The 22,033-nt window shown below is 39.3% G+C and overlaps 1 pseudogene; it reads left to right on the top strand.

The window, feature by feature from the left end:
* LOC126640155 (nucleoporin NUP42-like) overlaps positions 1–19,941 on the top strand; it is a 177,639-nt pseudogene extending 157,698 nt beyond the window's left edge.
* The last annotated feature ends 2,092 nt before the right edge of the window (positions 19,942–22,033 follow it).

Here is a 22,033-nt window from a genome sequence, read left to right as displayed (position 1 = left end):
AAATAGATGTTATGCCAACAAAATCACTTATTTTTATCTTCAAATGATGTCTTGAAAAAGATGTGTTGTTAAAAGTTTATTTCTTAACTGAGAGGAAAAAGTAAAAAAATAATGGGACTATTATTCCATAGTCAGTCTGAGTCTATCTAACTTTTATTTTCCTCTCTGGATAAGACTTTCATTTCATTTTACTGTCAGTAAATTTCAGAAGGTTTTTTTGTGGTTAGTGTTGGGTACCTCAGCCCTGTTATGGCTGGTTATCTTATTCTCTCAATCTGTTTGATACAGCCTAATCAATTAGTAGTGATTTCCCCCCTTAGAACCACAGCCATAATTTCCCTTCTTATACATACATGAACAGACATAAAAATAGACAGTGAAGAAAACTCAGGTGACAGACTCCGCATTATAGAGATCATAGTCAGAAGTCTTTTATGCAAAAATCAGCAACAACAAAACCTAAAATAATCATAACTGACAGTGCAATAAATAAATAAACAAATAAAAGATTCCAACACAACAGTGACACTCAGGGAGTAAAGAACAGTTCAATGTTTCTCTCAGAAGAGAAAAATTAAATGCCTAGCTCTGCGAGCAGCTAAGATGATGAAACTTCGTTTCCTGCAGATTTGTATCTCAAGTCTGTGCTCTCCTCTGGACACTCTGAAGCCTAAGCAGCATGACTCTTCATCAGCTTCCCCCCTGATGGGGCACGACCCTTCTGCCTCCTCTACGTGACGAACTGTTTTCACAAAGCTCATAGGGGTTTATTATTTTTATTATTTGTTTTATCTTTACATTTCTGACAAGCTTGCATGAAATCAGCGCACGTGTCAAAATATTTGGGGCCAGTGTTGGCAGGACAACTGATTACCAGACAGACATGCAGCATGCTTTCATAATTCCTGTTTGCTCAGAAAAAAACCAAGCTAAAATAAAACCTATTTGAACCAAAAGTTCGACACACCTATTATTTTCAGGGGCACGAGGAAAGAGATGAACAGTGAAGTAGGATGACACATGAAATTATCAAAAAAACCACCAAACCTGCTGCCATGAGGAAACCATTTCTTTGGAAATGACAGCAGGACTCTGCTTTCCAGCAGCCTAAAAGAAAAACTCTGCAGCCTCCACCCCACAAATGGTCTGAATCACATTTGCTGAGAGTGAGAAAAGGAGTCACAGGCACAATAGGTGCTGCTTATACCCAAGCTCTTCTGTCACTCATCTGTTGGCACAATTTTCATCTAAATGATTCTCAGAAAACTTCTGAAACTCACTAAGGAGAAAAAAAAAATAGAGAAGAGGCAATGGCACATGCCATTTAAATAGCATCTCCCTTTCTTAAAGCTATTCCATGAAAGAAGAGACTGAGAGAGCTTTATGCTTTTACTTACCAATAAACTAATATGAGTAAAGAAAGTAACAAACAGCTTTTATGAACAGGTATTCCTTTGGGGTAATGGATTTTCTCTACAGGATATGCCCCATCCCTGGAAGTCTTCAAGGCCAGGTTGAATGGGGCTTTGAGCAACCTGGTCTAGTGGAAGGTGTCCCTGCCCATGGCAGTAATTGGAACTGGATGACCTTTAAGGTTCCTTCCAACCCAAACTATTCTATGACTCTATGATACAAGTGTGTTTGAATGCTACCACTGCTCACAGTGTAGGTAGAAGTGTTGTCTCCCTCTGCTGCTGTGGTACAGAGTTTCTCTCTGACTATTGCACTGTGCTTACCTTCATTTGTTGCACTCGAATCAGAACAAAGGGGAAGATTGTGGAGGACTGGGAAGTGACTGACTCAAATCTAGCTTGTGTTAGTGCCCAGCTCTTGGTCTGTATGAAATTAATTTATATAACAGTATCCCTTTAATAATTAAGATCAATCTCATCTAATTGGGTGTTTGAATAACAGAGTACCACTCTAGTTAGAAAAGGGCCAAACCAGTGCCAAAATCCATATCACATTAAGCTTTCAGCAGGTTGAATTTTAAGGTACAAATCTAGACCGGTCTCACTGATATTTTGCAGGAGATGACTAATTCTCTTCCATGGTGAGTCTTGGTATGCCATGCCCAAATGTAGGAGCCTTATTTCCACTTGGACAGAAATGTTGAACTCGGTCTCTTCTCCCATGGAGGGGGAGTGTAAGAGAAGGCCCGCAGTTTCACTGTGATTGCTGTGGTGACAAAAAAGGTGTCCATAAATCCTTCCTTTGATAGCATGAGCAGACATAGGCAAAGAAGTGGATTTCCCACAGAAAGGAAAGAATGTGGTACTTATAATCTATGATAGGTAGGCACTTGCCTTGTACCAGCCTCAGCAAGCTACTCAGATATTTACCTACGTGACTCTCTCTAAAGCTATACAGACAAGATCTTGTAAACGAGATAAAAAGACAAACGCTATTTAAAACCCTACTTAAAACAAACAAACAAAAAAAAACCAAAACAAAACAACTCCTACCTGTTCCATCCATCTCTAACTGAAACTTACTACCTTGACACTAAAGCCAAAATTTTACCAGGGATTTGAAGACTGAACTAAATCTTCTCGATCTACCTAGTAAGAACAGTGCCATCTGATTCTGTGCAGCCTATTCTGAAAAGGTTTTTTACAGGCCAAAGAAATCAGGCTTATCTTGATTTCCCTCCTAAAGCACTTCAAAAACTTTGCTCTGGATCAAGGCTTGGTGACCTGCTGCAGGACTTGTACCACCTCAATCTTCTTCTTGCTAGGACTGGCAGCACCACCCTCCTCAGGTCACTCCTATGACTGCAGCCTGCCTCAGGTAATCCTGAAAAACACTCCCAGGACATGCTGAGCAGGGCATTATACTCCACAGTCCTGACTCATTTACACACAACAACTCTCCAGAAAACATGAGGCAACTCTTGGAAGAGTGAGCCCTTGTGGGGTTGAGTATATGGCATATCTCTCAAGCTTTACTTTCATCCTACTCTTGATGCTATGGGGCTCCATACTTCATCAGAAAAAAATGTTTATTAATGATTCCACTCTAGGAACTCCAACTGATTTAAAGGAGAAAATGTACCCTTTGAAAAAGACCTGATAGGAATCTTCTCTTTCAAATCTCCCCTCAAGACCCGCCTCTGTTGCAACATCTATCAGCCAAATAATGATCCTTACATGTTAACAGCAGCCAGGAACAACTCACACCTCTTATTAAAGGTGTTTTGCAATGATTCATAAACACCATGCTAGGCCCACAGATAACTGATATCATCTTGTGGTATCATTCTCACCTTGTTTCCTTCCTTATTGCCTTCTTCATCTTTAAACTTATTTGTTATATTTTTTACAGAAACCTGTCCTCCTCTGGCATTGGGGCAGCACAAGATGCCAGTCAGATGGCACTCAACCTGAAGTTCTGCATTGATATCTGTGGGTTGTCTACTTACAGGCATGTATAAATGTTCATAGGCAAGTGTATATGTATAGATTCATTTGCATACATGGAAATATATACAAATATAGGAATATATGTATATGCACTTGCCTGTGCTTCCATGCACAAAATGATTCACACTTTATTTATATTTTTAAGTCTTAGAAAACAAAAGTAAACAAGCCAAAATTCTCTTAACTAAATTTTTAATATCTGATGAGGAGAATGTTTTGGTTTTAAGTGATATTAATTACTTCCCTTAAATATAAGTAATTACATTATTTAAGAAATTAAAAAGCAGGATCAAGTAAGAGTTTACGTCTGTCAGACAAACTCCCTTTATGCAAAATGTTCAAACACAAAACTTTTAATACTTTTCTTTCCCTTGGTAGTCATATAAAATAAAAAAAAAAATCGTGTCATCATTCTAAGTGAATTTTAAGAGTTACAGAATCACTACTTCTTTTACTACCTCTATATACATTGCAGAATTGCTTACAATATGAAAGATGTTTGCAATAAAGTGGTAGGTAAAGTATTACAAGATAAGCTAAAAATGGTTTTAGTCTATTAGTGCTAGGGACAGGGGTGGTTTATTGCTATGGATGACAGCCAGCCTTCTTTGAAATCAGTTAGAGCTTTACCACCATGACTTCATCCAGGCCATTGTGCTGGGACACAGACTAGGTATCACTTTGATTATCTGGCTTTGGCTGGATTACTTCAACCAGTAACACTGGTGCATAAAAAAATTAAACAGTGATGAAATATCACATTTGGGCCAGAAATCTTCCAGTATTCTGTCAAGTTCACATGAGGGGATATCGATGAGTTCTGGCCCCATTTATACAGGTGACTCTAGCAAAGTCACTAGTGTCTTTGAGGGCAGCTTTATTGATTACATGGCAAGCTCCTTGTTCACTCACCAGTACCATGCACTGTTCCACAAGCTGCTCCCTACTTAGAGCCTATTGCAGTCTAGACTACAAACTTCTCCATTTGGATGTCCAACTTCCCCTGCTTCCTTAAGAGGCTGTCACTGACTTTTCTCCCGTGCATTCACATAAAGGACAGAGCGGCACTGCACAGTTCCATTAAGGTCAGGCAGCTGCTTGAGAGATTCCTGGTCACAGTTTTGAGCACAGCTTTCCCTCCCCAGCTGAAAGCTCTTTAAAGGTTTCACATCCAGCTGAATGCTACATCAGTGGCAGATTATTTAACCAAAGCAGCCAAGTAGAGCTGAAGAGTATGGTCTGGGGCTTACAACAGAGGTTTAGAAAGTCTTTGGAACTGCCCATTCCCAACCCCACACGTGACAGAGCAGCCTTACTGCTCACCCCTCCCAAAGCCACCCTGGCACCCAGGGAATTCACCCACCTATAGGACACAAACCAGCAACCAGGAGGGAGGTAAAAGTCTGATGTAGTGCTTTGATTCTATATGGAATTTTCCTCAACAAAGCTGAATTCCATAATGCCTGAAAAAAACCCATGATTGAGTTCACACTGTCCAGAAAGCATGAAGCTGTCTCCTACAGGAGAGGCCTCTCTTCAGTGCTACCCTTCAGATTCCCAAATAGCATTTCCCTTTTCAGTTAACAAGGAGTACTCTCAAAATTCACCATTGTCACAGTCCAGATGAGAGAATATCAAGGTCAGAGACAGCCAGTTTGTAAAGCTATGGTGCTAAACAGAACACTATACTATAAATTAGAACATTATACTAAAAACTTTGCTGCTGGAAAGCCTCTCAACATCTTACGGTGTCTCAGGACCGATCTGAACATGAAGATTACTCATCACCTTAAGTTAATCAGGCAAACAAATCAGATATACACAGTAAAATGGCTTTTTATTAGAAGACCTCAGTTGTCACTTAGAGTGAGCAGTTGCTCAGAGTATGGTAGTAGTTTCTGTGGCTGAGACATTGTCATCATCAGCTCCTGTTTCAAACCTTTTGTAGGATTCTGGAAACCAGTATCAAAACTACATGGCAGAAATCATTGCAATATAGTAAAAGACAAACAAAATATGGAACACCTGCACCAAGCTGATGACTTAAAATACATAAAAGCTATGGAAATGAGGTGTTAGGGAGAAGGTGTTAGGTGTTCTGGGAAGAAAATTCCAAAGGTCAAGGCTCACTTCTTTTTAGTGTCTTCATTCTAGTTGTCTACTTGCTACTTGGAGCATACAGTTTGCAGCCGAATCTCCTGGCTAAGTTGTGGATTTTCTTCATAGACTATCCCATCTCCCTGAGTAAAATCTGAGCTGAATCATAAGCCACTCAAATGCCCCTTTCTGTCTCTAGTGACACAGGAACGAAATTTAACCAGTAAAAAGCTTACTACCTTTGTTGAACTGCAAACCAAGTTTTCACATATACACTATAAACATTTTGCATAATAGGAGAGTTCAAATACTCTGTTACAATATAGTAGAAAAGCTCCTGATCATAATTTAGGCAAGCTTATTAAATCAGACTTGACGTGCCTCTAGAACAACACAAATCAAGTGACATTACAAAATATGTCCTGAAAAATCACTACAACCAACAGAAATTACTTCAAAATAACATTAGCTGTGCATTTATGTTGTAACTCTACCCAGATTGAATTAGGTCCTAGTGAATATAATGGCATAGACTCACCACCATCATCCTTTCTTTGCTGTCTCCTAGAGTTTGGTGGGTTTTTTAATAATCTACAGAAAGGGACAGATGTTAGTGTCCTTCTAACCAGCAGGCTTTCTATATATCCTTATGCCCATAATTCATCCTCAGCATAGCCTAAATATTTCTTTTACTGTGAAAGAAAACCCCAGACAAATAACCTACCCTTGTTCTATGAACAAAGTCACCTGACTGTGTCAGCTTCCATTTCTTTACACCATCAGAAGGAAGAAGAACTACCTCCTGGTCACTCGAAAGGAAAACAAACCCCATGGATTCTCTTTCTTCAGAGGGGAATTCAAGAGGACATAGGCATTCTTGAGTCATACAAACTCCTACATAGGCCTCTCTCTACTATCTTGCAGTAAAGTCCATGTTCACAGGCTGCAACTGCCTGTCAAAGGAGTAAGACATAGGAAAAGGATATATCTAATCCCCATTTAAATACTCATGTATAATTTTAAAAAAATATGTGCAATGCTCTGCTGCAACCAAGAACATGGGAAGAGCATTGCAATGCTCCCAGGCACATCTTGCTACTGAGGTGGTGAATGGCAATCCAGGGATGAGTTCCTGAAAGCCCCTGAAACTGGGACAGGGATGAACCCAGAGCATCCTGAACAAGACCCTCTGGTTTACCACTCACCATTCTGGCTATACTTTGTGTAGGTTATTTCACAAGCTCTCCATTTGAGGGGGAAAAAAATCTATCAACTCTCAAAACCTGATTAAAGAAATCTAAAGGAAATTGAAGCTTACACCTAGAGTCCCTATGAAAAAAAAAAAAAAAAAGGCAATAAATTCCTACCATTTGGTGCAATGCAGTGTATTCCAAGGGCAAGAACTTTTGTTCTTCAGAATTATTTTTATAATGTCACCTCTGCCAGGAATGATTTAAGAGCTTTCAGATAAGGGAGTGAATTTCATCAGAGAGATCACCTCAAGTCTCCCTTTAGCTTCTTGATTAATAAAATACCCTCCTCAGCCCTCTGCAGCATCTCTTTGTTACACTCAGAAGTGGGACCTTGGAGCAAAGGAAATTGTGTCTCAGTGTAAAAGACATCTCTAAAAAATTAAGGTAGTAAACATAAGTGTACTGAGTAGAGATGAGCTTATTGACTAAGCTTTAAGCAGCTTTAAAACTATCTTAAACCAAATGTATTCAATTTAGTCCTCTGAGTAGCTGTTACTACATAGCACCACTGTGCCTGCTGTAAGTGAGAACAAATAGTACCTTACATTTTCAGAAAGTGAAGGCTGTTGTAGCATTTCAGGTGTCTTACATGTAGGATTGCTACTTGCCATTATCAAAGGCCATTCCTACTTGCTTGCAGGAATCCTCTCTCTTAAAATAATTTATACTTCTTCCGATGCTAGATACAATAGAGTATCATTTAAAAACATAAATAAAGCTTCAATACAAGCTTCCCTCTGTGTATAAGGGAGTATCTGTTGAGTCTCACCCACCAGGTACTTCCTTCTCCAGCATCTATCAGTTCTTAATAAATGTAAATGAAAAACCAAAGGAGTACTGGAGCTGGGAAATCATTTGCAATTCACTCCTTCATCTAACACAAGCAGCTGCTAAAAAAGAATGTCAGTGGGATCTTCCCCCATCGTAATCCTTCTGCATATCTACAGCAATGAAAAGGAATTGTAAATATTGCACATTCCCAGTCATGAGTCACACAAAACAGCACTATGCTGGGTGGCCAAGATCTGGGCCTGCATAAGTTCCTTGAACAGGATGAACCTGAAGCATCCTACATAAGATCCTTCAGTTTATCTCTAGATATTCTACATGTAGCTTATTTTGAATATTCTTTTCTATTCTTCCAGGATGTTTGATCTGGAAAGATATTTTGTACAAATTTCCATAACCTCCATAGTATTTCTTATATACAGACAGCGGAGGAGCAACATCATTGCATTAACCTCTGATAAGGAAGGCCCCAGCTCACACTTACGTTAAAGAAAGGAACTCAGACTGGCCCAAGTTCAGGGAATACTGATTAGAACACTGGAGAAATGGAGATTCCTCTCATTAGGGGACAAAATTACTTAATCAGCTTAAAAAAGCAAAGATGTCACATCCAGACAGAGGATACAACTGTGCTACAAATACTTCAAGGAGAAAACACATGAGAAGAACTTTCCAAATTCACAGACAGTGTTGGCAAATGAAGAAAATGGTTCCTAAGAAATGAGAGTTCCAACCATCTGGAGATCGAAGTTCTGGAACAGATTTCCAGAAAAAAAATGTACGAGGAACAAAACAAAAAACCCCAATCAGTTTTCAAAATAAGGCGGGATATGTTTGCTAAAGAGGATTATTTGGCATTGTTTCTTACAAGAAAATCCACCTCAGTACTCTACCTACTGTTCCCAAGCTAAGGATAGCCTACAGACATTTCTAGGGAATCAGAGCACCCAAAGGCTGTTCAAGCAAATCGTTGGTCACGTCAGCTTTCTATGAGGTACAATAAAACATTATATGCAAACAGTGCAACGCACTTAGGAAAATATGTATCTGGAATATTTAAGCATGAAGAAGCAGACAAAATGAAAGCTTTAAATGCTCATTTAGGGAAAGGAGCTATCTACAGTGCACAGCATATTGAAGGGTAAGGAACCCAATTAGTGCTCGCTGCTGTATTTCGGGAGTGCCTGATCATTTCTTCTTAGGATGTAATTTACATATTAATACTGGAAATGCCACTTGTTTGTTCCTTACATTATCACTCTTCGATAAGCACGTGTCATTAATGCATACAAATAAGGAGCTTCCACCTGTCCAACAGGAAGCACAGCCAGAAGTCATTTACAAAGGAGTCCAAGTGAGTCTGTTTCATACCATAATGAATCACCTGCCTCATTAGTGGACACCATTCCTTCCTCCACACCAAGCAGACAGAGGAAGATCCTGATAGCAGAACTTGTACTGCTCGCTGCATGCCAGACAGTTACTCAAGTCCTTTTGCTATGAGACCAACAAGCAGATGTGCTGGAATCATGCCCATGTGCCTTCTCAAGGCACCACCACCTTGTACTTATGTTCCTTACAAAGAGCATAAGTTAAAACCCACCTTCAAAGAAAATCAAGCCTTGTGAGGCAAAAACAAAGTCCAAGAGAGGGACAGAGCACAAGTGTTGGGGAAGCCTGAAAGCAGGGCTGATCAGCAGCTCAGCAGAGCCACAACATCCTGCTGGCAGAAGGTCTGAGTCACAGCAGCCGCCTGAGTCCTCTGACACAGACCAACCTTTAGTCACTCAGTCAGCAGTGGAGAACAGCATTAACTCCATGTATTGAACAGAATGGATATAAGCATAAATACCTTAATACACTTCAGTCAAACTAAAAGCCTGTTCATTCCTGTGACCAGTCTCTGGCTGTGGCTATCAGCAGATGCTCCTGCCAGGAAACATGGCACATAGAGAGAGAGCCCTGCTGACCACTGTCTATCTTCCCAGCAAGCAGGTGTTTGAACCTGCTCTGTGCCAGAGCTTGTTCTCCATGGCCTTGCTTCTCCAAATCTATCCAATTTGCATTTCTGCTTTTACATCTGACACATCATACAGCAATGAGTTCCTGAGCTGTATTATAGGCTGTGTGGAAAAGTACTTCCTCTTGTTTGTTTTAAGCCAGATGTCTAATCACACCATTGCACTGTCCATACTGCACAGGCTATGAGAGACAGGGAATGCTCATCCTCAACCAAACTGCACCACGTACATCTCAGTAGTCTCTTTCTCAGGCTAAAAGCCGTAACTCATTTAAGCTATCTGTGTACAGAAGCCATTTCAAAATTCTGGTTAACCTTGTTGTCCTTCTCTGTGACTTTTCTAGTTCTACCATATTGTCCTTGAGACAAAAGGATCAAAAATTAGTTCCTTATTCAACACCCCATATATGTAACAGTGGCAAAGATATTTTTTATCCTCTATTCCTTTCCTTACAACTTCTGACATTCCATTTGCCTTTCAGTTATCAATAGTCATTATAACTATTTGTTTTCAGGAAACTATGTATAATAACTACAAATTTTTATAGCTAATAGGGCAATTATAATTTCATACATATATTTGGGACTAGGTTTCCCATTACTTAAAATATCTAGGCCCCAGACTTCATCTACCATTTCTATTTTACAGTCAATTAATATCAAGAAATCCTTCTCATGCTCTTTGCAGTTAGTCTGAGTTTTGGTTATTCTGGAAAATCTTGTCTGATCAAGTAGCAGTTGTCACCACATCACTCACACCTTCCTCAGATCATTTATGAATACACTAAACAGCACAGAGGCTGGAGCTGGGCACACTCCTCTTTATTGTGAAATAAAGATCATTTACGTGTGGCTTCTTTCATGTAACCAATTATTAATCCATGACATCTTAATCTCATCAAGAGTCTTTGGTTAAAAGTATTGTTTAAAGTTTGGGGTTTTTTTAAATTTGTTTATTAACTGCATCACCCTTACTCATAATCTTCAAAGAACTAGAATAGATCTGTGAGGAATGACTTCAGCCTATGAAATCTCCTTTGACTCTTCTCCCTTGTGTTATATTTCACCTCTCTACTCTTTTCTGTCATTTTTTACATCTTCTCCTGATTTGTTCAACACAAAAGTCAGAGGTACTATTTTGTGGTTCTCTGAATTCTCTCTGCAACCCTTTGATAAAAAACGGTGTTATATTTGTGGCTTCCTATTCATGCAAAAGAAAAAAACATTTTAAACAGTAGATTGGAAGGTACAACTAATTGCTCAGCAAATTCAGCCCTAGGTTCAACAGGTACATACTCATCTTATACCACCTGATGTCATCAGTTTGACTCTTCTCTTTCCACTGAATTTTCTAAAACTGTTCTGTTGTCATTTCATACTGACAGTTCCTCAGACTTGCCCAATGAATGTCAAAGGAAAAGAATTAATTTTAAGCTTAGTTCCTTGGGCTCAATGTAGTTCTCTCATGCTGAACTTGAGATGTCAGTATCTTCATTCAAAATCACTTGCTCTAGTTCATATCTCTCATTTTTATTACTGGTAAAAAAGTACTCATATATATATGAGGTTTTTTCAGTACCTATGAACTTGATCGAGTTTTCTGTCTCATGCTTTAATGGATTTTGATTTTTTAATACTGAGCAGTGAAAAAAAAGACCTTATTTGCCCACACATAATTAGTTATACAGCCTCATCTTTTATAGCATCTTGTGCCTAAGTATAAGAAATACTCCATCCCAGAAGGTCTAACCATCTCTATGATGAAAGATAACAGCACAAAGAAAAAATTCAGAACAGTTAGTACTTTTACTCTTCTGTAAATTTGATGGTCCCTCCCCAAAAACCCCCACTGTATTTAAATTAGAAGACTAGACTATATTATTTAGGCATAGTCTTAAATGAAGGAGGAAGATTTATGTTTCTGCTCTGGGTTTATCACAGGTCTCTGTACAAACAGCAAATGTTCCATGTCATATTTATACTGCCACATGCTGTGATTTTTCCAGCCTGAGAAACTCCAGGGAATATGCCCTCTGCTCATCAGCAGTTGTGAAAGTATTTAAGCTGCCATTTGTACAGTGAGCCAGTAGAAGGGAATGAAAGCACTAAACCATCCTTTTAAAACCACACAAAATACTTTGGTTGAATTTACCACCAGCATTTCAGTGCTCACTTACAAAAAAGAAACAGAGTATTATCTCTCTCCAATGACACTTTTTGTTTCACAAGATATCAACATTGGCTATTGCTTTGATGATGAAGCTGACAAATGATTTCAGTTCACAATTCAGCATCCCCAAATATTTGTCACGAGCATTTGCTTCTATTTACTTGTAATAGTTTCTAGCAGCATTATGACTAGACCTATTAACTCTAATGGCAGTTTTATCTAGGCCGTTTAAAAAATAAGATGGTGATCCTTTCAGGTGTATTTATGATCATCTATTGAGAAACTTCTGACTTTAAACAGGCCTACTTGGATATTTTTATTCGATATAGTGTTGTACAATACGAAGCATTTTTAATTGGGCCACCTCAGGAAATCCACGTGGGGTTGTGCTCATCCTCAGCTGCCTGGCTACTCCTTGCCTCTGATGGCCCAGGCACACAACCACTGTGCTGATTAACCAGCTCACTCACCACCCAGGCATCAATGACTCAGAGTTATTGTTCTGCTCATCTCTTGTCCTGTTCACCCCCAAGTATCTGGAGTTGGGGGGAAAGTGTATATAAATGCACAAATATATATTCATATATATATATATGTGTGGGGATACTGAAAAATAAAGTTCAGCAAGGAGCGTATGCATTGGTTATTGCTCACCAGGGGCAAACTGTCTGCACACCTTAGGAGCAGGAACACTGAGGAAGCTTGGTGTATTGCTCTAAGGAAGACCTGAAATGAAGGATGGAGTAGCACAAAGGTCCTGCAGTCATGCTATGTCTAAATCAATGCACATATGAAACAAAGGATGGAGCAACACAGCATTGTTGTGGTTATGCTCCATTGAAAACAATGCAGCTAATGGGAACTGAGCTAAAGAATGATCCAGGTGGGAATCAAAAGCTGAACTTTACTTCATTAGCTCAAAAATACAGAATACTCTTCATAACTTACCCTACATATCCTAATGATTAAAGTCACTGAAACTCCACCTAAACATGAAATAACATCAACCGTAACTTTACCTTTTCCCCTTCCTCAAAATAAAAAATTATATAAATATAACTTAAGTGGGGAGGGAGATCAGAGAAGATGCCATCATAATTACTGAGATTGGTTAATGGGCTAAAACTGTCTTCTCCCCCACAGGGATGCCAGTTGGGTAAGAGCTTTTCTGTATATCACTTCAATACTGAGAGGGTACTGAGAGGGTACTTCTGCTACCCAGCTGCTGATATTTGGGAAGAGGAATCTCATTTTGTTTATGAGGAACACTGGATGAAATAAACCTACAGGAGAAAAGTTGAAGGTGTGGAAAAGAGCCCCTGTTCTCAGTATCTCATCCCTCTGCTGCATGGGCAGATAACAACCGAACCTGGAAAATTCTGAGAGTTCACAGAGTTACCACATTGACCAGCACTGGGGAAGCAACACCATGTACTGGGATGTCTCATCTAAGCAAATGCTCCTCCAGATGTGGGTACTTGTTTGTGACTGCTGTCAGCACAAAAGACCCAGCTGCCAAAATCTCTGATCCTATCTCACTGCTAACCTAAATGGGGTTACTCACACAGCTAAGGACTAATTGCACAAGAAAAGATTGCTTGATGAGGTCCTTAGATTTGCATGTGACTGGTCAAGTCATCAATTTATGCAAATTAGCACTGCTTCAATGAAATTAGTTAAGTGATATGTAAGGTCTGGCTTCTACTATTTGTGTATTTCAGAGGGAAGGTAATAGAGACAAAGAGATTTTGCATGAGAAGATTATGTCTCTACTAACATACCACAAATAGATAAAGTAGGTTGGTAGGGTATAATTTATTTGGATTTTCATTACCTTCTTCTTAAGGTTGCTAAGCAAACTAATTAATGATGGCTTAAATGTCAATCCCATGTCCTGGGATTTGAAACTGATTACAAAATACAAAGGTAGAGAATTTAGGCATGCAAATGGTGAAAATTTACAGGTAGCTGCAGAGGGGCAATACTACTTAGTATATTTAAATTGTTAGTAAACAATCACAAGATGATTGTCTGGAAGTCTTCAGATGACAGAAAAATGTTGAGATACATCAAGTCTGAAGAAGGTTTGAGGAATTAAAAAGGATGTAAGTACCTAAATAAGTAGTTATCATCTCTAAGACAAAGTGACACTGGAACACCCTCCTTTTAGTAAGAGTGAGCATTGTTACCAGCAGCCCTGTTCTTAAGAACAGCTCAAGCAACTTAAAACAAATCTCAGCTGATAAGTGGGAGAAGCCCATCTCCTATCACAGAAACATCCATTTTCGTGGTCATTACTGAAGCACAAGTCAGCAATGGAACACCTCTCCTATGAGGAAAGGTTAACAGAGTTGAGATCGTTCAGTCTGAAGGAGAAAAGGCTCCCGAGAAATCTTATTATGGCTTTTCAGTACTTAAAGGGGACTTATAAGAAAGACAGAGAAAGACTTCAGTAGGGTTTCAGTAGGGTAGTGATAGGAAAAGGGATGATGGTTTTAAACTGAAAGAAAGTAGGTTTAGATTAGATGTTAGGAAGAAATTCTTTACTGTGAGGGTGGTGAGGCACTGCCAGAGGTTGCACAAAGAATCTGTGGATGCCCCATCCACAGAAGTGTTCAAGGCCAGGTTGAGTGGGTCTCTGAGCAACTTGGTCTAGTGGAAGGTTTTTCTGCCCATGGCAGGAGAGCTGGAACAAGATGATCTTTAAGGTCTATTCTGACCAAGCCATTCTATGATTCCGTTCTCTTCCGTTCTTCTCTTTACTTTCCCCTGCTATAAAAGCTCTGTAGGTTGGAACACAACCGTTGCACATCTGTTCACAGAAACCCTTTGCAACTGCAAGTGTTGATCTGGGAGAAGCAACTGAATGTACAGCTGAGTCACAACAGTTCTTTTATCAGATTTTCTCATGGCTACTTCACACTTCAGGCACAAGGAGTCTTGCATACTAGCATTTACAGAAAAACTTTTCTTCCCCACTGCCCTTGAGTCTTGTATATCTGTGAGAGATGTATGGTGTATAATAACAGCAGTGCTGGGGGAAGTTCAGTTTAGTCTGTCACAGCTTACATACACAGTAAATGCATTTTATTAACTATAAGTTTTCATTTTCTGTCTTAGGTTTACAGGAGCCTCATACGACGTTTTTCTAAGGAGAAAATGGAATTGAATGATCTTTCAAGAAAAAAAAAATACATAAAACTCACAATTAATTCAGCTCTATAAAATGCAGAACACAGGTCCAAAAGCCAATTTAAAATCTTCAACATAAGATCAAAAAATACTACAAAAGGGTGTAAGTATTTTTAAACAGGAACGCCTTCTTCAGGAGTCAAACTACTTCACAAGTTGACAACACTTCTATGTTCATAAGCAGCAGCTTCCCTTTGAAGCAACTTTTCGCATTGAGATCTGATGGAATAACTCAACACTGCAAGACAGAAAAGCACTATAAATTATGCTTATTATTTTGAGAGCTACAAAAATACGGTCACAGAGAAAGATTTCAAGATGTGCATTGCCTAAGAAAAATTACTAGTCCCTGCCTTATAGACATTCTAGCTGATATGTAAGTGGACAAAAATATTCAGGAAAGCAACGTGATAATAAGGAAAGAGAAACCTATTAATTAGTATACTGTTTTGTGGGGTCATATATAAAGTAATAGCAGGTAATCTAGGTATTTGTAAAAGGTCCCCTTAAACCAAAATGTGGTTACATTTGAACAGGGATATTTGGAAAAGGATACATGAGCTGTCAGCACCTGCCAAATGCAGCCTCATTATCTGAGAACAAGGTAGAGAAGGAAGGAAAATTCCAATTTTAATCAATGATAGGAGTTTTTTTAAAGAAAAAAAATTGTTAGTAAGTAGATCAGTCAAATGGCTGAACCATATGAGTATAAACATACATTCAGACACTGAGAGATATCAGCAGAAGAATATTCCTGGCATTTTAACATTCCTGTGATATAGCACACAGTAGGTGTATTAACTTAGCTAAACTTAAAATTCCAAACACATAGCAAATGCAAAGCTCAAGTTCTCCATAAAATCAGACAAGAAGTGGTGTTTAGACTTCTCATTAGGCTTGTACACAGAAGTGAATTTCATACAAAATTTATATCATATCCAGATATCCATTTCTCTTGCATGTTTGTACCCACTGCAGAGAACTTTGTGAATGATAGAGCTTCCCAAGGACATAGGTGCTTTGCAGCTAACTTGCAAAACACATTCCAAAGTTTGTGCAGAACGTGGGGTGAAATCATGGTGTTATTTCTTCGGCATTATTTAACAGCTCTCTGGAGCAAAACACAGAGTTATGGTTGCTCATGATACCCACCATCACACCAGTAAGTTATACCGTGGATAAGTCAAAGACATAAAGTTATCAAAAGACAAATAGCAGCTATTTAAACATTAAATAAGAAAAAATTCACACTAGTTAGTTAAAAACATAAACACAAAACAGTAAAGCAATAAAAAAAGTTAAAACAATTGTTGTGAACTCTACTATTGTCTTTAGTACCTCTTCCTGTATTTTCACACTGGACTTTAAAAATTTATTTTTTATATAAAAGGGTGCCGGCGCTTCAGAAAAAAATAAATGATCTGGGGCTATTTTCATCACTCCTGGAACTTACCTTATGGGATTAGCTGCCCAGACATGACACTGGAAATATGGGTCCTTCAAAAGAGAACATACCTTTATTCAGGTCCAACAGCATGATATATTTGCTGCTTGGAAGGAAGGATTTGTTCAGTGACACTATTGCAATCTGATTATGTGACACTGCATGGTACCAGGAATAAACAGACATCAAAGACATCAAAGGCAGCACCATGAATGGAAGAACAGCTAAAAGCTTCAGCAGAAACACTGAGAAAAAAGGGGAGAAAGTTTATGGAAAAGACCTAACCAGCATATGTCTCCAAGTAACGTTTGCCACAAAAATGGAAGGATTGTCAAAGAAGAAATTTAATTCTGACAATCTTTTGACTGTGAAGAACTGGATGCATTTCACAAGTTTTCCAATAATTTGGGCAGATGAGTCTACAGTGCGAAGGAACTTCATCTTTCATGCAAAATTCTCACCTGTGGCTGGCTGGCCCAAGGCTGGACCCCCTAGGGCTGGGCAAGCTGTTTTGCTCTTTCCTAGCACCCCTGTCCTACAGAAACGTCTTAACAATTAAGTCAGTCCCACTCAATTTTAAGTAAACTTTAAAAAACATGTGAATAGCAGCCCTTTTCCTTCCGTCCCTCTTCCTTCTCTTCCCTTTAACGTTTGCCAGAGCATACCTTCTTTCTGGGACACTCACTTAGGTGGTGGGAGGTGGTTGGAATTTTTTCGGGTGGAGAAGGGAACTGAATTGCATCCCATGTGGAGTATTCTGCCCACTCAGAATTACACTACAAAGATTATATGAAAGGAAGTCACTGCCTCTTTCTCTAGTTATGTCTTAAAGGAGATGACTATTGTTCCACATCAGAAGAAAAACAACTTACTCCAGTGTGTCTGGAAAGAAGCACCTTCCCAGAGGCACAGGATGGATGCCTGTCAGTCCAGGAAAGGATGAGTATGTGAGATAAAAGGTTATTTCCCACTGTTCCTCATAGGGATTTGAGACAACTTTCCCCTCCAAGTACTGACTGTAAATTCACCATGAGGCATCCAGCCCCTTGGGGGCAGAAGACAGGCACTGTAAGGTTCTCTGCTGTGGATTCCTGTGTGGCAGTGGGAACTTTAAAGCTGGACTACACACAGAGACACTCAGTCCTCCAGCACCCGAATCTGTTGGTGGACCTGGACCAGTGCTCATGTCACTGTGTTGAGTCTCCTGGAGAACCCCTGAGGTTGGCATTGACACACTATGAGTAGAGTGTACAGAAACCTAAATTACTTCTGCTAGTGCCATGTGGGAATTAAAAAGCATTTCTGTCACCTCTGGGACAGGCAGTCTAACATTCTTTGTGAGCTCTGTGTTTTCTTTCTTAAAAAATATTAGTGTAATCATGTTTAATGCTCCCTGATTTGCATATAACTAACTTATATTGTGTGGTAATTTCTACCTTATTTTTTACATATTATTTCTATTGTTGCCACAGTCTTTTGAGATTTGCCATCTATGCCCTGAGCACTAAAGAACTCTCAAAGATGCCACTTATCTTAATTTTCTTTTGACATTTTTCATACACAAAGTTCCCTGCATAGTGACAGCTACAGTATTGTTAAAAAACAGCAGGAGGAAAACCCAATTAAACTTCCAATTTTCCACCAAGCGAGGCACATATGCAATATGCTCACCACTTGACCTGCTCTGTCCTTGCCTGTACAGGGCATATCTACAAGAAGATTTTCCCCTGAGGCCACAGCCTGTCCCAACCTAAAACTCTGCTACCTTTCTGCAGAAGCGAAATATAAATAAAATATGTACATAATGGCTTTCTTCACCTCAAATTTATATATTGAATTTACATTAAAGGATAACATTTCAGAAGGCTCTTTCAGATCTCTGAAAGCCACCTGAGCTTTCAGTTGCAGCTACCTTAAACACACCAAAAGAGTTACAGTTTACCATGTTGTTCAGACTATTTCGGTGTGTAACTCTTCCATACTTAGGTAATAATTTAATTTTCACACATGCAGAAGAAAGACTGGACAAATTTATGTTCATAGAACTGGACTGCTCCTTTGACATCCCATCTGCTCTTCAAAATCAGTCACGTTATGGAACTCTCAGTGTCATTCATAGGGAACCCAAACTCTGATTTATAACAAACCTAGGGTGCCATTTGTCTCCCACCACTTCTGCTATCCAGAAGCTCAACACTTTTGGTAAGCAAGTCTTCTCCATTTCCTCCATACTCAAAGGAATGTTTTTTGATATAGGTATCTTTCTGCTCAGTCTTTCATCAGCGTCTCCTGTTTCAGAATGGGCTGAGTAATTTTCTGTGTTTTTCTCAGTCCACCATTTAAGAGCCTAGCTCACTTTCTTACTCAACAAGTAATTTCAAAGCAATTAACATTAGGACAGATGAATCTTATCCTCAGTTAAGTCACTGTACATCAATTCAGGCACTATTTTCGTGTCAGGAATGATACTGTGACATAAATCCCAGAGAACTGGGGTAAAGTAACACCCCTCTGAGTGTCCTGGCTTTGGCTAGGATAGAGTTAATTTTCTTCTTGGTAGCTGGCACAGTGCTATGGTTTTAGATTTAATATGAGAATAATGTTGATAATACACTGATATTTTGGTTGTTGCTTAGTGTTTACCCTAAGTCAAGGACTTTCGCAGAACAGATTCTCTGCATTAACGAACAGTCAAAATATTGCTGATGGCTATAAAGATGAAGAGAAGAGACTTCTCGAATGTGTAGTGAAAGACATGGAAATCTGGGAATCTTCAGGACAATGGACAGTTTCATCTCATTCACCAGTGAAAGAAAAGCCGAATGTCTCAGGCTTTTCAGATTTCTCTCCAGAACACTTCCATCTGGAGTGTTTTAACTGCAGAGCAAACAATAACATTCAGAACTATATAAATTCTGTCCAACCAAATGGACAATGGAAAAATCAGCTGCCTCAGCTTTGGAGGCTTTTAACACATCAATAAGAGCGGCTTTGCTATCTGAATTAAAGAACACAGTCATTCAACCCTTGCCTTCTTTTGGATTTGGAGGACAACAAACACCAAACTTTGAGCTGCCAAACTTTCCTCTGAACAGCCACAGTAACAGTGCCACCAGCTTCTCCCTTACAGTGAGTTCCAGTCTTGTCAGTGCATCACTGTTTGGAATTGCTCCAATTTCTGAGGGCATTTCTGCTGGCTGTAATCTTCCTGCATTTGGAGTGATGCCCTTGCCTGGCAATTCTTCTGTGGTGAACTCTTCAAGCAACACTGTGCTCACAGCCTTTTTATGCAGCAGTAGCAACTACTGCCTCAAGTTCAAGCAGTACTTTATTTGGACAGACTAGCAGTGCCTCAGGACATAACATCACATCAATGTCTTCTGCAGTCACAAACAACAGTAGAGAGTTATTTACACCAAAGAGTATCTGAAGAGTTGAAACAATTTGAAGCAAAAAAGTTTACAATGAGAAAGATTCCTCTTCAGCCACCACCACTAGAACTTTAAAATGTTTAGGACTTTTTAAGTTTATTTTGTAATAATATGTTTTTGTAACACCTCTGATAGCTCAACTACACAATTTTGTGGTTAAGTAATGAAATAAAATGTTTCCATTTCAGTTCATTTTTGGTTCATCTTTCAGTCTTCTGCAATAGTAAATTCTTAGGCAAAAAAAAAAAAAAATTACCAAGCCCTGGTTGGATGAGGCTTTGAGCAACCTGGTCTCATGGAACATGTACCTGCCAGGAGGTCTGGAACTAGATGATCTTTAAGGTTCTTTCCAAACCAAACCATTCTATGATTCTAGGACTTTTTCAGTTGCCCATGCTCTGCCAGTGAGCAGGTGTGAAAGAAGCCAGAAGGCACCAAGGTCGGGACAGCTGATCCAAACTGGCCACAGGGATATTCCATACTACAGAATGTCATGCCCAGTATATAAAGTGGGGAGAGTTAATCAGGAGGGATAGGTCACTGTTTGGGGATGGGATAGGCAGCAGTCAGTGGGTGGTAAGCAATTCTGTTGTGCATCGCTTGTTTCTCATGGGTTTTATTTACCTCTCTCTCCTTTTCAATAACATTTTTATTCTTATGATTGTTATCATTATCATGTTTATTAGTAGTACCATTGTTTTTGTTATTGTTGTTGTAATATTTAAATTTATTTGAATTCTTAAATGATACTTACCTCAATCCATGGGGTTTACCTTTTTTCTGCTTCTCCTACCCATCACACCAGGAAGGGCATGGGAGAGAGAGAAGTTGTGTGATTGATGGCTGGGGTTAAACCAAAACAGAGCCAAGAGTCTGAGAGTCCTAGGTGCTAATCTCTATTCCAACAATATTCATGCATATATAACTAGAAAGCAGTCAGATAAAATGCATGAGCAGTGATAGGAGTTACACCTTTCTTTGAAACTGTGGCTCTTACCCCTATGCAGTAGTGTCAGGTCCCTTTTCCCTTTATCCCTGAAAGCTCCAGGGATAACAGTAGTCTGTCTGCAATGGAACAACTGCAGACAGCATTTTCTTAGAGTGGTTACTGGCCCAGCAGGACACTTTCCATGTTGCCTGGCTGAAAGCTGAAAGGAAAAGCATCTTTATTACTTCCCAATAAGCACACGTGTTTGCTATCCAACAGCTCATCACCTGATCTCATGAAATAGTTTTAGGATGCAAATCCTACTCTCACCTCAGCATCAAGAGGATGGGTAGACAGTGAAATAGTTCTGTTTCCAAAGGCTGTTTCAATGTATCCCCATGGACTGTCTATTGCTAACACCAATCCCAGATACCCAAGGGTCCCTATTAAATTCAGAAGGATATTAAGTACATACGTGAACTTGCAAATTGTATTTCCAGAGCAGGTACTTGATATTTTGTCCAGTATAAAACATGATACAGGATTTAGGTGTCTGGTCTGTTCATGCATTGCTGAAAATCACTTCCCTAAGAGTCTGGAGACACCTTGTGTGGAGATCATAGATAGGTAATGTGTTTTACAGACAGTAAGTGCAAACTCCATGAAAGAAACCACAGCAACCATGCTTGCAATGGATTGACTTTTGTATTTAAGATAGAACATTTCTTTAATTGCATTATTGTGTGGGCAACTAACTTACCGCTCTTTGGATTTTTAAATAGGAATTTCCTTCAACCATTCTAAAAAAAAAAAAAATTTTGGATTTGGTCACTGCCCTGCAATAGACTCACACTATATATGTGAATTTATTTGCTTTTTAACTTAGCATCATTATATGAATAGGAATTTGAAGGGTCTGTGGACTGGAGGTCTATTTACAGGGGGAGGGAAAATAATTTTGATCCCTCTTCCAGACAGCCTACAGGCAAAGATTGATGAGAGAGACCTACAGAGCAGTGGTAATAAACCCTTCCTACAGCAGGATGTTAGACAGCTCACTGCAGTACAATCTAAGGGAGATAAAGGCAAAAAATAGCCTTTAACATGGGTAATGCTTTTGAGGATCCTTCTGCACCAGACACAAGCTTTTCCTGCATCCTGCCCAGTGGCTATGCCTACAGCACTGTGAAGCACAAGGGTACCCAAATTCTCAGCCTAGCTGATTCGCTGGGAACAGTGAGATCATATTGGCATTAGCACAGCCTAGATACTCTGCTTCTCAGCAAG

The sequence above is a fragment of the Myiozetetes cayanensis genome, unplaced genomic scaffold (genome assembly GCF_022539395.1).
Source record: "Myiozetetes cayanensis isolate MyiCay16 unplaced genomic scaffold, myiCay2020 scf2-11, whole genome shotgun sequence".
NCBI classification, from domain to species: domain Eukaryota; kingdom Metazoa; phylum Chordata; class Aves; order Passeriformes; family Tyrannidae; genus Myiozetetes; species Myiozetetes cayanensis.
The sequence above is the reverse complement of the archived record's forward strand: the minus strand, read 5'-3'. Positions and strand labels throughout refer to the sequence as shown.